Raw genomic sequence first — 13,651 nt, 5'->3', positions numbered from 1 at the left:
TTACTGAAGAATATTCCATTATGTTGATAACCCACATTTTGTTTACACATTCACAAGTTGATGGACATATGGATCTAGTTTGGGGCTTTTGTGCTTTCATAATGCTGTGAACATTCATTTAAAAGTCATTTTGTGTACACATTTTCATTTCAGCAGGGGGGGGTAGATACATAGGCATGGAATTGCTGTGTCATATGGTAGCTTTTTAAGAAACTGGACACGTTTTCCAAAGTGATTACACCATTTTCATCCCTACCAGCAATGTGTGGTTTCCATTTTCTCCGCAACTTCCTCAACACTTGCTTTTGTTTCTTTTTTATTATAGCCATTCTAGTGCACGGGAAGTGGTATCTCAGTGTGGTTTTAATTTGCATTTCCTTAATAACTAATGATGTTGAACATCTTTTTATGTACTTACTAGTCCTTCAGATATCTTCTCCAGTGAAAAGCCTATTCAGGTATTGTATCCATGCGTTAATTGGTTTGTTTGTCTCATTACTGAGATGCAAGAAGGTTTTTTTCCCCAAGCTAAGAAGTTTTTTATTCATTTATTGATTTTAGAGAGAGAATAAGGGGGTGGGACAGGGGGGAGAAAGAGAGAGAGAGAGAGAGAGAGAGAGAGAGAGAGAGAGAAACATTGATTTGTTGTTCCATTTATTTATGCATTCATTGCTTGATTCTTGCATGTACCATGACCAAGGACTGAACCCACAACCTTGGTGTATTGGGATGATGCTCTAACCAACTGAGCTACTCAGCCAGGGACTGGCAAGAGGTGTTTCTTGGTGTGTGTATGTGTTTGTTTGTTTTTTAAAATAAATTCTGGACATTAGTCCTTCATAAGGTATGTGATTGACAACACTTTCCTCAAGACAGTCTGTGTGTTTTCATTTGATTAGTGACATCTCTTGAGCCCTTTGGACCCTGGATGGCCATACTATCTGCTCACTCAGGATGCTCAGGGGCCTTATTTAGTTACGTGTAGTTCTCTTATCTATGACATTTGACTGGGAAGCCAATTTGCACTGAACATTTTCAGCCTCTGCAAAGTACAAAGATTCTGTGTGAGGAACTGACTCTGGCCCAGTGTCTGGCTAATGGGCCTTCTCTTGTGAGGGCAGGACAGTGGTCCCAGCAAGGCTGCCTGCCAGGATTTTGATAGTGACTGAGGAGAAGGAACATCTTCTGATTCATAACATGGAATGTCTTTTCATTCATGTAGATCTTTAATTTTTGTCACCAATGTTTTATAATTTTCGGTGTACAATTCACACACTTCTTGTTAAATTTATTCCTAAGTATTGTATTCTTTGGTGCTGTTGTGAATGGAATCATTTTCTAAAATTTCATTTTTGGATTGCTCATTGTCAGTATATAAAATTGCAGTTGATTTTTGTACGTCAATGTTGTATTCTGTGACCTTGGGAAACTCACGTATTATTTCCATTTTTTTTTCCTGGAAGATTCCTTAGGATTTTCTACATACAATTGTGATGTATTTCGGACTCATGTGTTTGTGTAATAAGACTCACAGAAACCTAATTTTAAATTAGACACATTGGAACGCACTCAAGATCGTTTCTATGATTGTGGTGTGTGTGCCGAAAGAGCACCATGGGGGGTGGGAGGTGTCACTGGGCATGCTGGGAAGCACATGTCATCTGTCACCTGTCTCATCTGAGAGCTTTGTCAAAATGTGCTCATACCGATAGGAATGTGTCAGAAGGGAAAATCATTGAGAATGGCCGCCTTCAGAGTATTGCTTCTCCTGAGACACGTCCTTGGAGAAGATTCCAGGAAGAGAGCAGAAGCAGCAGAGCCAAAAACAGAAGGGAGAGCAATGCACTCTGATGCACCCCTGTGAAGAGGCGTAAGAAGAGGCCTCTTCCGTCCTTCCCGGAGGGTAAATAATGGTGCCAAGTCAGCATTGTTGAGCCCTGTACAGAGTTAACAGCTCAAAGAATTAGATTAAGGCAGTAAAAAAAGAAAAGGTATAGTAATGGCTAAATTGTCACTGTGTAAGTCCCCAAATCCTTATATTGTAATACAATTGAATTCCAACCTATCACTGAATTAGTGTCAATAATGACTTTGGCTCAGAGTTTGGTTAACAGCAAATGTCTGATAAATGGTAGCTGTTTATATTATGACTTTCTAAACTGGAACTGGAGGCATCCCGTGACTCTCTACAGCCAATATTGATAATGCTAAGGACAGTCCCCTGCTCAACAGGATGGGTACTTCTGAGCCGACATCAGGGGACTGTGGAGGTGAATATGGCAAGGGGTCGGTGTCAGAGGAGAAGGGGGTAAGGAAGATGACAAAGTGCTTTTGCAGAGTGCCTTTCTCATGTCCACGCAGCCGAACTGACAACAGTGAAGGTGGGGGACCAGAGGCAAGTGCTCCTCCACAGTTGCAGGGATAAAGAAGTGGATTATGTGTACGCAAGGTAACAGTAGTCACCTGTGAGAATGAAGGAAATTCTGCTGTTCGCAATAACACAGATGGATCCGGAGGGCATCGTGCTAACAGAAAAACAAATATGGTACGATATCACATGTTTACAGAACTGGAAAAAAGCTGGGGGCTATAGAAAATGGGGCACAAACTTCTCGTTGCAGGACAAATAAGTTCTGAGAATCTAAAGTACAGCAAGGAGACTCTTGTTAATAATACTCTGTTATGTACTGGAAACTTGCTAAGGGAGCAAATCTTAAAAGTTCTCCTCACATACACATGGCAATTATGTAATGTGATGGAAGTGTCTGCTAGCTCTAGGGTGGTAGCCATTTTCCAGAATATGTGTATAAACCCCACACCTTGTACACCTTATACTTACACTATGTTACATGTCGATTGTGTCTCGATGGAGCTGGGGTGGGGGGAAAACTGACAACGTGCTTTCGAAGAGACTCATGAGTAATCCTCAGGTATGTGCATTTGTACCTGTGTGTATTTACATTCAGAAAATCTATTTCTGAACAGATTTATGCATTATGCTTATCCATAATCATATTTGGTTACATCTTTGATTTCTAAATCACCAGATTAAGAAACCGGGTCCCTTCTTGTTGAATTTGCAAATCTGATAGTGGAAGTACCTGCCCAAGAGGCGGCTGTGGTGTGGCCAGGGACACTCCCCTCTCCTCCACGTTCTCACCCCCGCTCTAATTAAGGAAGAGCCGTCTGACCCTAGAGATTACAATATCATTGATTTGAGGAGGGGGGATATTTTAGCTACATTTCGTTCATTTGACTATAATGTATCACCCCCCAAAAACGAAGTTCAACCTGGTTGGAAGGCTTTTGGACCCTGCTGGGTACCGGGGAAACCACCTCTATCTTGCTCAACTCCTGTGCTCGGAGCAAACCCAAGCCGAAGCTTGTCTGGGAGGATGGCTCAGGGCAGGGCCCCCAGAAGTGGCCTGTATTCAGTCGCATGACAAGAATGCTCAGGCAGCCACTGCCTCAGGAGAAGTAGCCAGTGTCAGAGCCGCCCACCTCAGCTTCTGTGCATCTCAGCAGACAGACCATCCTACAGCCAGCAGGGAGAAAGGCCAGGTTGCCGGAGGAAGCAGGCAGCGGGTACACTGATCACGTCTCCGTGTGGTGCCTGGCGAGCAGTGGCTGCGGCCTCAGGAAACGCCGTGCTGGATGGAATAAGCATTCTAGACTCCACTGTGCCGCTTGGGAAGTGAAGGTATTTCACTTCTCTGAGCCTCTGTTTCTGCTCTGTATGTTGGAAATGTAGTAATCCCTACCTGCAGGGTTGCATCAAGGATAAAAAAAGAACATGCTCTCTTTGCGAGACCCAAAGTACCACACAAATAGGAATCAAACCGGGCCAGCTGCCTGTGTCGCTGTGTCTAAACCTGGGCCAGGTAGTACTGTTTACTTGGCTAAAAGCACGGCCGATTTTCTCGCGGATGTTTTTCTAACAAAGGTAGTTTAAGTAGTAAGAATGTATTGTTTTCATAGAATTCTGTAACATTATTTTTGTTTGGATGAAAGGCATATGGTCATGAACATTTTTTTTTTTCTGAACGGATGTCTGTACAAAAAATACATTGTTTATCACGGTTCTGATCAGTTCTCCGATTTCAGTCTGACACTCTCTTAAATCCATCCCCCCCTCCAGAGCCGGTCTGCGCTGGCTCAGAGACAAATCTGAAGCTGCCTCCTCTTTCCCCCAAAAATCCATATCCAATCGCTCAACTCATGAACTTGGCCTCCCGAATATCCCTCAAACACATCCATTTCTCTGCATCCCGCCTGACATGTCTTCAGTTAAAGTCACTGTCGTGTCCCACTGGAAACTGCTGGCCACCTGGTGGTCACTCACAGGAGCCCCCCGTGTTGCATTTTTATCTGATCCCTTTTTCCACACTGCAGCCAGAATGATGTTTCTGAAGTGCAGGTTTGTGAAGTCCCTGCTGGAAAGTGTGATTCTCAGGATATGTGGGATGTAGTCCTCTGGCCCTGGCATCCCTGCACTTTCAGGGTCAGGGTCAGGGTCAGGGTCAGGGTCAGGGTCAGGGTCAGGGTCAGGGTCAGGGTCAGGGTCAGGGTCAGGGTCAGGCCCTGGCTCCTCTCCTTTGCCTCACGTTGCATTTTCCACTCCAGCCATTCCTAACTCTGCAAGTCTCCCACATCCCACACCCTTGCCCTCTGCGCTTGTTGTCCTCTGTACCAGGCCAACTCTTTCTCTTTAACAGTGTCCACACCCACTGCCTTCACCTGCCGAGTCCCTGCTCTCCTTTGGGAGTCCTTCTCAGGGCCACTAAGGCTGGGCTGGGTGCTTCTGCTCTGTGTTTTCCTAGCACACACCTCAGCCCTGCACTTACCTGTTTGCTGCCACAGCTCATCAGCCAGACTTTCAACTCCCTGAGGCCATGGGTGGAACCTGGCTCCTGCTACATGCCAACAGTGGATGCCGTTGGGGTCTCCAGGTCTCCACAAATGTCTCCCCATCTCCTGATTCCTGGGGTACTGACTGCTGATGGCTCCAAGTCATGTCCCTTGCTGGGCAGCGCCCTAGTCTACAAAAAGCAAAATTGCCTTGCCGGTGGTTAAAGCCCCTCTCAGTGACTCTGGGCCACCAAATACGTAGTGACACAAGCACACAAAGGTCTAGCCTTCTTGCCTCTTTGAGCCACTTCTAAAGGGTCATCTCAGTTCATGAGCCCCTGATAGGACTGACTAGGCCTCAGACGCAACCACACTGAGTGCCTGCTTCTCTCCCTGCCCTTTCCTGCCATCCTCACTCTTTCAGGTATATCTGCCAAGAATATTCCCCAATAAACCTCCTGCACACAGGTGACACAAATTCCAGTCTTAGAGTCTATTGCTGGGGAGTCTATTGCTAAAGCATTCCCCACCATATAATATAGGACCTGCACATAGTAGGTACTCAGAATGCACTTGCTATATGAACAGATGAATGGATGAATCCCTTCTAAGGCCAGCTCTTGGAGTGGGAAACTTGTATTGTTTATGTTATCACTTCTAGTGCCCAGCACAGGGCCTGACTATGTACTTGCTTAGATGGTCCTTCAAACGTTCTTGCGACGTGACTAAGGGAGCGATCTTCTGGAGGCACACGGCTCCCATCCTCACCCATCAGGCTCCAAGTGATACAAACGAAAAGCATGCAATGAGTGTAATGTTACTCCATAAAACAATGAAATGTGCTGCTTTCAAAGGAAGAAAAAGTTATATTGCAAATTACAAAGCAGTGAGAAAATACTTTGCTTTTCATTAAAGTTTAGAGAGATTGTCTTCTGTGAATTAAAATAACTTTATGCCAAGCCATGTGCTGCTGTAATAGATCTAACAGGACTTTTGAAAAGGTGTGTCTTTTAGAAAACAAGCAGAGAGATTGAACTTGGGGTTGGGAGTACATGCCCAGCTGAATGGTGCCATCAGATGTGGAGCACCAAGACGCCTCTCTGCCCCTGCACCATTCTGCAGCTCTTTGGGTTATCAGAACAGAGTGTCCACTGTCCAAAGGAAAGGCCCAGGATCCTCTTTGGGACTCGATGACTTGAACTTGGGGAATGTCTTCACGGGGGTATTACACTGGGTCCTGGAAGAACCCAGAACGAGAATGGAATTTCGGTGGGGGAGTCTAGAAGGTGAGTCTCACTGGAATCGAGGGGCAAACCAGGGACCGGGGAGTCAGGTGAGAAGCTGCAGGTGTGCTCAACCCCCCTCTAGTGAAGGGGAGACTTCTAGTCAACAAATATACACACATACACATACACACATACATGCTTTGGGACCCTAAGGTATATTTAGTACTTGGATTTACATTTTTTCCCTTTTGAAATAGACTTTATTACTTTTAGAATAGTTTTAGGTTCGTAGCAACATTGAACAGAAAGTACAGAGAATTCCCATACCCTCTGTCTCCCACACACATGACCTCCTCCACCACCCACCTCCCCCATCAGAGCCGTACATCCGTCGTAATTGATGAATCTACACTGACACATCATTACCACCCAAAACCCACTGTTTACATCAGGGTTCACTCTTGGTGTTGTACATTCTGTGGATTTGGACCACTGCATAATGGCATGTATGCGCCATTATATTATTATAGTGCCACGTAGAGTAGTTTCTATGTTGTGAAAATCCTAAGTGGCTCAATTGCTTTTAAAAACTACCCAGTCCTTCGGTGGAGAAAGTTGTGTGTGTGCATATATATGCACACGTCTTGATATCCTGAAGCGGCAGCTCTGAACAGAGGAGGGTGAGAGTTGCACGGTGAGGGAGAAATAGAGCAGCGGCCCACCGAGAAAATGCTTTTTGTTCTTTCATGTGTTAAAAGCAAGAAATGTCAGGGAAGAGGCACAGCGACAAGAAACAGCTTTCAAATGGACAACTCAGAGGGTCTCTTGGCCTAAAACCTGTGCCCGCCCACAACAGGGCACAGAGGAAAAAACCTCAGGAAGGTAGGTTCACATCATGCATCTGCCTATCAAAGTCTTCAGCAAATTCTATCAGTAAAGGAAACTTCTTAACTTCTTTTAAGACTGCATTCTCCCCAAACTAGCTATTGCTCTGCACTCATGTCTGTGGTCCTCTGTGGAAGGATTCTACTCAGTCAACTGAGGGGTTTGAATTTAATACCAGGGCAGCTTCACTGAGGAGGACATCCCTGGAGACCTGTGTGATCATGGGACACAAGGTCGTTTGGAGAGAAGCGATGGGAGTCGCTGAGCTGCTGCTCGCAGGTCTCCATCCCGGCCCTTATCAGCCGTGGAAGGAGGACAGTGGACGAGAAAAGGAGAGTCATGAGACTAACTGTTAAGGGTGAACTGACTGGATTTGGTCTCTGATTTCTAGGAGGATGAGGAAGCAGGAAGGAGGACTCATGTGATCCTAGAACCTTAGAGCAGGAAATGACCTTCAGATCACTCAGTTTGGTGATATTTCAAACTTGTAATTAAGCTTAGGGCTTTCAGATCTCAAAGTCTCCAGAAGAAGCCTGAAGTGCAGAACAGAAGGAAGCAGAGGGCTGTGGGAGTGTTTGTCAAAGAGGGGAGAAGCCGGGAGCACGAGGGAGCAATGCCTGCCCTTCGTGCTGTGAGATTTTGGCGGGGAATCTTTAGGGCATTCTAGGTCTGAAAGAAAGGCCTCATGATACGGACTTCACAACTCAAGTATCATTTTCTTTCGCCCTCAAAATATTCTAGGTCAAGTAAGTTTCAGAGGGAGGAGTATTTCACGTGGATCATTTCACAGTCCTTGATTTGTGGGAAGAAGCCTAATTTGGTGGTTTAAAGCTACATCCTAGAGTTGACTATTGGGGACCAATTCTTGGCTCTATTTAGCCCAGTTTTCTGTGTATTAACTTGACTTCTCTGTACATACTTTGCCTCTCTCATCTCCCAAATTGATATAATAATAGAGTAGTATTCATTTGGGAACATGAACTGAACCATTCTATCAAAAGTGCTGAGCACAACACCTGATACAAGGCAAGCAGCAAATTTAGCTCATTGTTTAATTGTGAGCTCATTATTTTAAATGGTTGCTATATGCCCAGCACGGTGCCCGACACTGGAAGGGCAGAATGGAACAAGATACTAGTTGAACCTTCTATTGAATGTTTCCATCTATTTGGAAGCCTTCTTTCTGTTGGAAGCCTTCTGTTGATACTATTGAATGCAAATACCAGTTCCATTCATTTCCTGAATATTCATATCCTGAATATTTCATTCTAAGAATTTTACCAATGTTACCCCTCACAGTGATTTAAAATGCCCACAATTCTTAGACACTCCCTTCAAAGAATAGCACCTTATTCCCCTTCCCTTGGGCGCCAGCTAAATGACTCTCCTCTAGCAAGTAGAATATGTGGACGTGATAATGTCCTATTTTTGAGACAAGACACAAAAGAAATTGTGGCTTCCCCCTGTTCTCCCTTGGGCCACTCTCTCTGGGGGAAGACCGTGACCTTTGTATGAGGGCACCCCAGCAGTCTCATTAAGGGGTCCGTGTTGGGAGGCGCGGAGGCCTCCTGCCAACAGCGAGCTCTAACTTGCCAAGTAACCAAGTGAGCCAACACAGAAGGGGGTCCTCCAGCCCCAGGCAAACCTTCAGATGACTGCTGTCCGGGCCCACGTCCTGGCTGCAACCTGCTGACAGACTCGGAGCCAGAACCACCCCGCTCAGCAGCTCTCCGATTCCCTCCGCCATGGAAAGTAGGTGAGTTGATCAATGTTTATTATTTGAAGCCACTAAATTTTGAGTTATTTTGTTAGACAGATAGCTCCCTTATCTTCAACCAGCCCCCGAGGAGGATATATTGTGGTCCATTTTATGGAAGAGAGAACCGAGGCTTGAGATGTTACTCTGTTTCAGTCTGCCCTGCTGCTATGTGCTGAGAGGCAGACTTCAAACCCAGACCCCCATGCCTCATGGGTCCATCGCTGGGCCTGCAAAGGGAAACTCAACAATGCGCTCAGCTCTTGTAAGGCCTTGGAGACACGTTAAGATTAGTTTGTTTTTCTTCCTGAGACCAGCCCAGGAGATAAGAATGAAGGACCCCAAAAATCCATGGAAGGGTTGTACTAGAAATACAGGGACCAAGACACCTAACTGAGATACCCCATTCACATTTAAAACAGTGGGGCAAAAATGAGTGGAGTATTTTTCTAGCCCCCTAAGATTCACATCTCCTTGACTAAAACCAGACTCCACAGAAATCCCTTTTCTGTACCAAGTTTTTCTCTAGCAGTTACCATGGTCTGGGAAAAGCAAGTTCAAAGCAAAAGCTGGGCCGGCCTCCTCTCTGCTAACGGTTGCTTTATCTCACAAGGCACATCTTGGGTGCACTGCATCCTTTCTCTCCCAGGTGCAATCTACATCGTCTCCCCTGTCGCATTTTTCTTTCACTTCGTTGAGTTTGGCAGACATTAGGATTGAGCCCTAGATCATGCCTCCGGGTGTGTGAGAGCAGTAATCCGTCATCAGCGCCTGCAGCACTTTTATCGGGCTCCTACCACCTGAGTTGCCCTGACTCTCACTTTCTGACGAGTGATGGACCTTTCTCATCTGTTACCGCGAAGGCTCAACTCCATCCTTTCCTTGTGCAACGATACAATACGCTGTTGTTGTCATTGTTGTTCCTTCCCCTGGGAAAATAAGGAAGCATGGAGCTTCCTAAAGAGAGAAGGCTGCAGAGGACCCATCCGTATTACTTCCCTGCCCTTCAAGACGAGAGGCACAAGGAGATGCTCCTTGTGGCCCACACCTGATATCCATGCATCCAGCCCTTTGTTTTGACTTTGGTCTGCCACTCCCCAAAAGTGCCTTCAGCAGAAACACGGTTTGTGGAAAATTAAAAAGGCAGCACAGTACAGTGTTCAAGCACGTGGCCTTCGGAGCCAGAAATGCCTGGGTACTTTTAAAACACTTAAAACCATTTCTGGCAAATTGTAGCCACTTCAAAAGTGTTGATTCATGTAGGTGGGTTAAATCTGTTAAACCCACTGCCATATTCTTAGAGGCCTACCTATACTCTAAGAAGGGGTCTCCTTCAGTGACCTCATGTAATCCTCACATCCAAACAGTGTGTGCAGGTATTAGAGTCCAGAATGAAAAATTTGATGCTGTCTAATCATCCTCCCGTTAAGAACCAGAAATTTGATTATTTTCAGGGCAGACTGCTTTGTATAGAAAGTCATCTGCACGAAGTCTTTCCTTGTAGTCTTTCCTTTATGTTCTCTAATTCTGGTGTGCTAGAAAATTGTTCCACGGGATTGTATACATAAAATTGCCAGTCCTGTAATTCAGGGGCAACGTAAGGCATTCTCCAGCACAAAGTTGCCCATTCCTGACTTTTACTCTATATTTTTACTTGAGAATCTACCCTCCTTAAGCCTTGACTCCTCCTTTTAAATTTACTTGTGCATTAGATGTGACTTCACTAATAAATTAAATGTGGAGTCAGCAATAGACCTTGGAGAATCGCCATTTCCGCAAGGGTACCGAACACTGTGCAAAGCACCTTACCTCTTACCTTTGTTTTCTCCTTGATTCTCCCCAGTGTACCTCATGCTGCAGACTTGAGAGCCAGCTGGATGACCCCTCCCCCTTTCCAGAAAATAAAAATTCGTTGTGATGACTTTTGGGTGTAAGAACAATGTTTTATCAACTGCACTGATCCACGAGGCAAGTGGGACCTGGGTTCCTTAGAATTATATTCTTATTACTCAGTGAATGGGTTAAAACTCACTCCACCTCTACCACCTGCCCCTTGCGGATGACGTTCCTGTCACTTATCCCAACAACCCTACATACTCAGGCACAATACACAATGGGGTTTGGGGCCTACTTCTCACTTCTTCTTGAGAATAATGGCTAAATTTAACTTTTCACCAAGCCTGGCTTCCACAGGCCTATCTTGGTGATACTATGGGTTCAGTTCCAGATCACCATAATAAAGACAGAGTCTCTTTAAGAAGCTCCATGCATTCTTATTTTCCCAGTGGTAGAACAAAAAGAACCCCACATAAAGTTGTAATCTCTTTTCTGGTGGTGGATGGGGGAGGGGAGGGGTGGTTCTTGCCTTCTGTTTGTCTAAAAAAAAAAAAAAAAGCAACACCTGTGAAGTGCAATAAAGTGAAGTGCGATAAAATGGGGTCTGCTCTCCTGTATTCTAAGGTCGTGGTTCTCAAACTTGAGCCCAGATGAACACCCCCACCCCCGCGCCCGGAGGACTTGCTACACCACAGATGGTGGGGCCTTGCTCCCCTGAGTCTGAGTCAGGAGGTCTGGGCTGGGGCCCAAGAATTTTCATTTCTACCCAGCTCCTGGGTGATGCTCATGCTGTGGGTCTAGGACTGAGACGTTCGAAACAGCTGCTCTGGTTTATAAACTACGGTATGGGATTCTGGTCTGTTGTGGGTTGAGTTATGTCACTCAAATAGGTCTGTTGAATTCTTAACTGCAGATACTTGCGATCGAATTAAGATAAAGTCACACTGGATTAGTATGGGGTGGGCCTAACTTCAATGAGTGGTATCCTTACAAGCAGAAGAGACTTAGAGAGACAAACTCATGAGAAAAAACGTCACGTGATGCTGAAGGCACAGTGATGTAGCTACAAGCCACGGGACCATAAAGACTGCCGGCAACCACCAAATGCCAGGAAGAGGCAAGAGAAGATTCTTGACTGGAGTCTTCAGAGGAAGTATGGATCTAACAACTTGGTCCCTTCAGACTTCCGGCCCCCAGGACTCTGAAGGAATAAACTTCTGTTGTTTTCAGCAACCCAACTTGTGACGGTTTGCTATGGAAGCCGCAGGAGACTAATACATGGTCACTAGAGAGACTGAGTGATTATCCTGGCTGCTTCTAGGGCTGACTGTATTTCCCTGACTTTGACAGCGGCCATGTGGCTTGCTCTGACAAATGACACGGGAGAGGAAGTGAACGGTGCCCCAGTTCTGAGCCAGGCCGTAAATGTCTCACGTGCTTCCTTCTGACCTCTCATTCCTCTGCCATGACCAGGAGAACAGCTTCCCGCAGGTAACTGCGGCCTCTCCAGCCTGGAGCAGAGCCACCTCCGCCTACCCACAAACCCGCAGGGAGGAGCGGAGCTTCCCCAGCCTCTTCAACCCAAATCTGAGCCACCCAACCAAGCTCAGAGTGACAAAACCCTTTCCACCCAGCCCACTTCTACCCTCGCCCTCCTCCCCCAAATAAAGCCTTGGCCTGTGCCCAGATTCTGGACTCTGACCGTCGTGCCTTGAAGTAACCTGGGCAAACCTTCTCTCCGCCTCAACCATGAAACGAGAGGGCTTCCGTGAACTTGTCTCTAAGTCATTTCTGAATTGATTCCAGGTGTGAAAAACATCTACTTCTAAGAGTATGGAAGCTTAAAGCAAAAATAAAACATGAACTTGCAGCTTCATTGGGACAAAGGTAGGCCTCATCATGATTAGGTAGTTTATTCACACGCTGCTTCAGTCCGTCATTATTTATAAACACATAATACTCAATTCACATGCGACATACTTACGTGCCAGGCACAGTGCTGGTGGCTGGGACATCCATCCACGTGAGCCGAACCCAGTCTGTCTGTCCCTGTCCCTGTGGAACCAGAGGAGGCGCTGACACTATTTAAATGAAACGCTGGTTCGCTCCAGCGTGGGTGCAGCAGGGCTGGGATGGAGCCCACATTCAAGAGGTGTGCTGCCAGAAGACACGACAAGAGCCAGGGACAGGTCAGTGGAGCATGTAACAGAGGGGAATGTGGGACATGGCTCCTCTTCTTACCCGGGCACTTTGCTGTCTATTCACTCAACAAGTTTGCACAACAGAAGCTAGACATTAGACTTTTCTGAAAGTCCTTAAAAAAAAAGACAAAAATGTTGAAGTTGGGAAATCCAGAGATACTGACTTACTTTGTCAGCGTGGGTATTACTAATGATTATTGTTTAACCACCTGTCTCCACCCACAAAAATAGGCCCACGATAACTGTCTGCTTTGCACAGAATACTTGGATATTCTACACTAGTTTCTACTGCTGCATAACAAAGTAAAAAGATGAACACATAGAAATAAGCCCATGTAGTAGCCTAAAACAATACTGGTTTCTTAGCTTACAGTTCCGGAGCTTACAGGTTGGGTGGGTTCACCCGTGTCTCTGTGCAGGTTTTACAAGGCCTAAAACATGGTGTCAGGTGGGTTTAAACTCTCACCTGACACCTCTGGGGCAGAACCCAATTCCAGGCTCTTGCTGGCAGAGTCCAGTTCCTTAGCACTGTGAGACTAGGGTCCCTGTTTCCTCACTGGCTCACTGCCATGGGTCACCTGTACCGCCACTCACGCGGCCACACCTGCCTTCAAAGGAGTGGCTGGTGTGGTGAGCCTTTTCCAGGCCTAGAGCCTCTCTGCGCTCCTCTCCTGCCCTCCGTTTTTACTCTCAGGTGGAGAAAACTTTCTCGTTTGATTAAGCCCACCTGGGTAGTTTTCTGTTTTTACTCTCAACTGTGCCTTATAACAATCCAATCATAGGAGGGGTGGATCATCATACTCACGGGTTCCATGGATTATGGTATGGAATCTTAAGAGATTCAGCCTACCGTATATCACAAGAGCCCCATAAAAATATACTTCTTAAAAAAAATGAAA

The sequence above is a fragment of the Phyllostomus discolor genome, chromosome 7, assembly GCF_004126475.2.
Source record: "Phyllostomus discolor isolate MPI-MPIP mPhyDis1 chromosome 7, mPhyDis1.pri.v3, whole genome shotgun sequence".
Taxonomy (NCBI): Eukaryota; Metazoa; Chordata; class Mammalia; order Chiroptera; family Phyllostomidae; genus Phyllostomus; species Phyllostomus discolor.
This window is presented reverse-complemented; position numbering follows the sequence as displayed.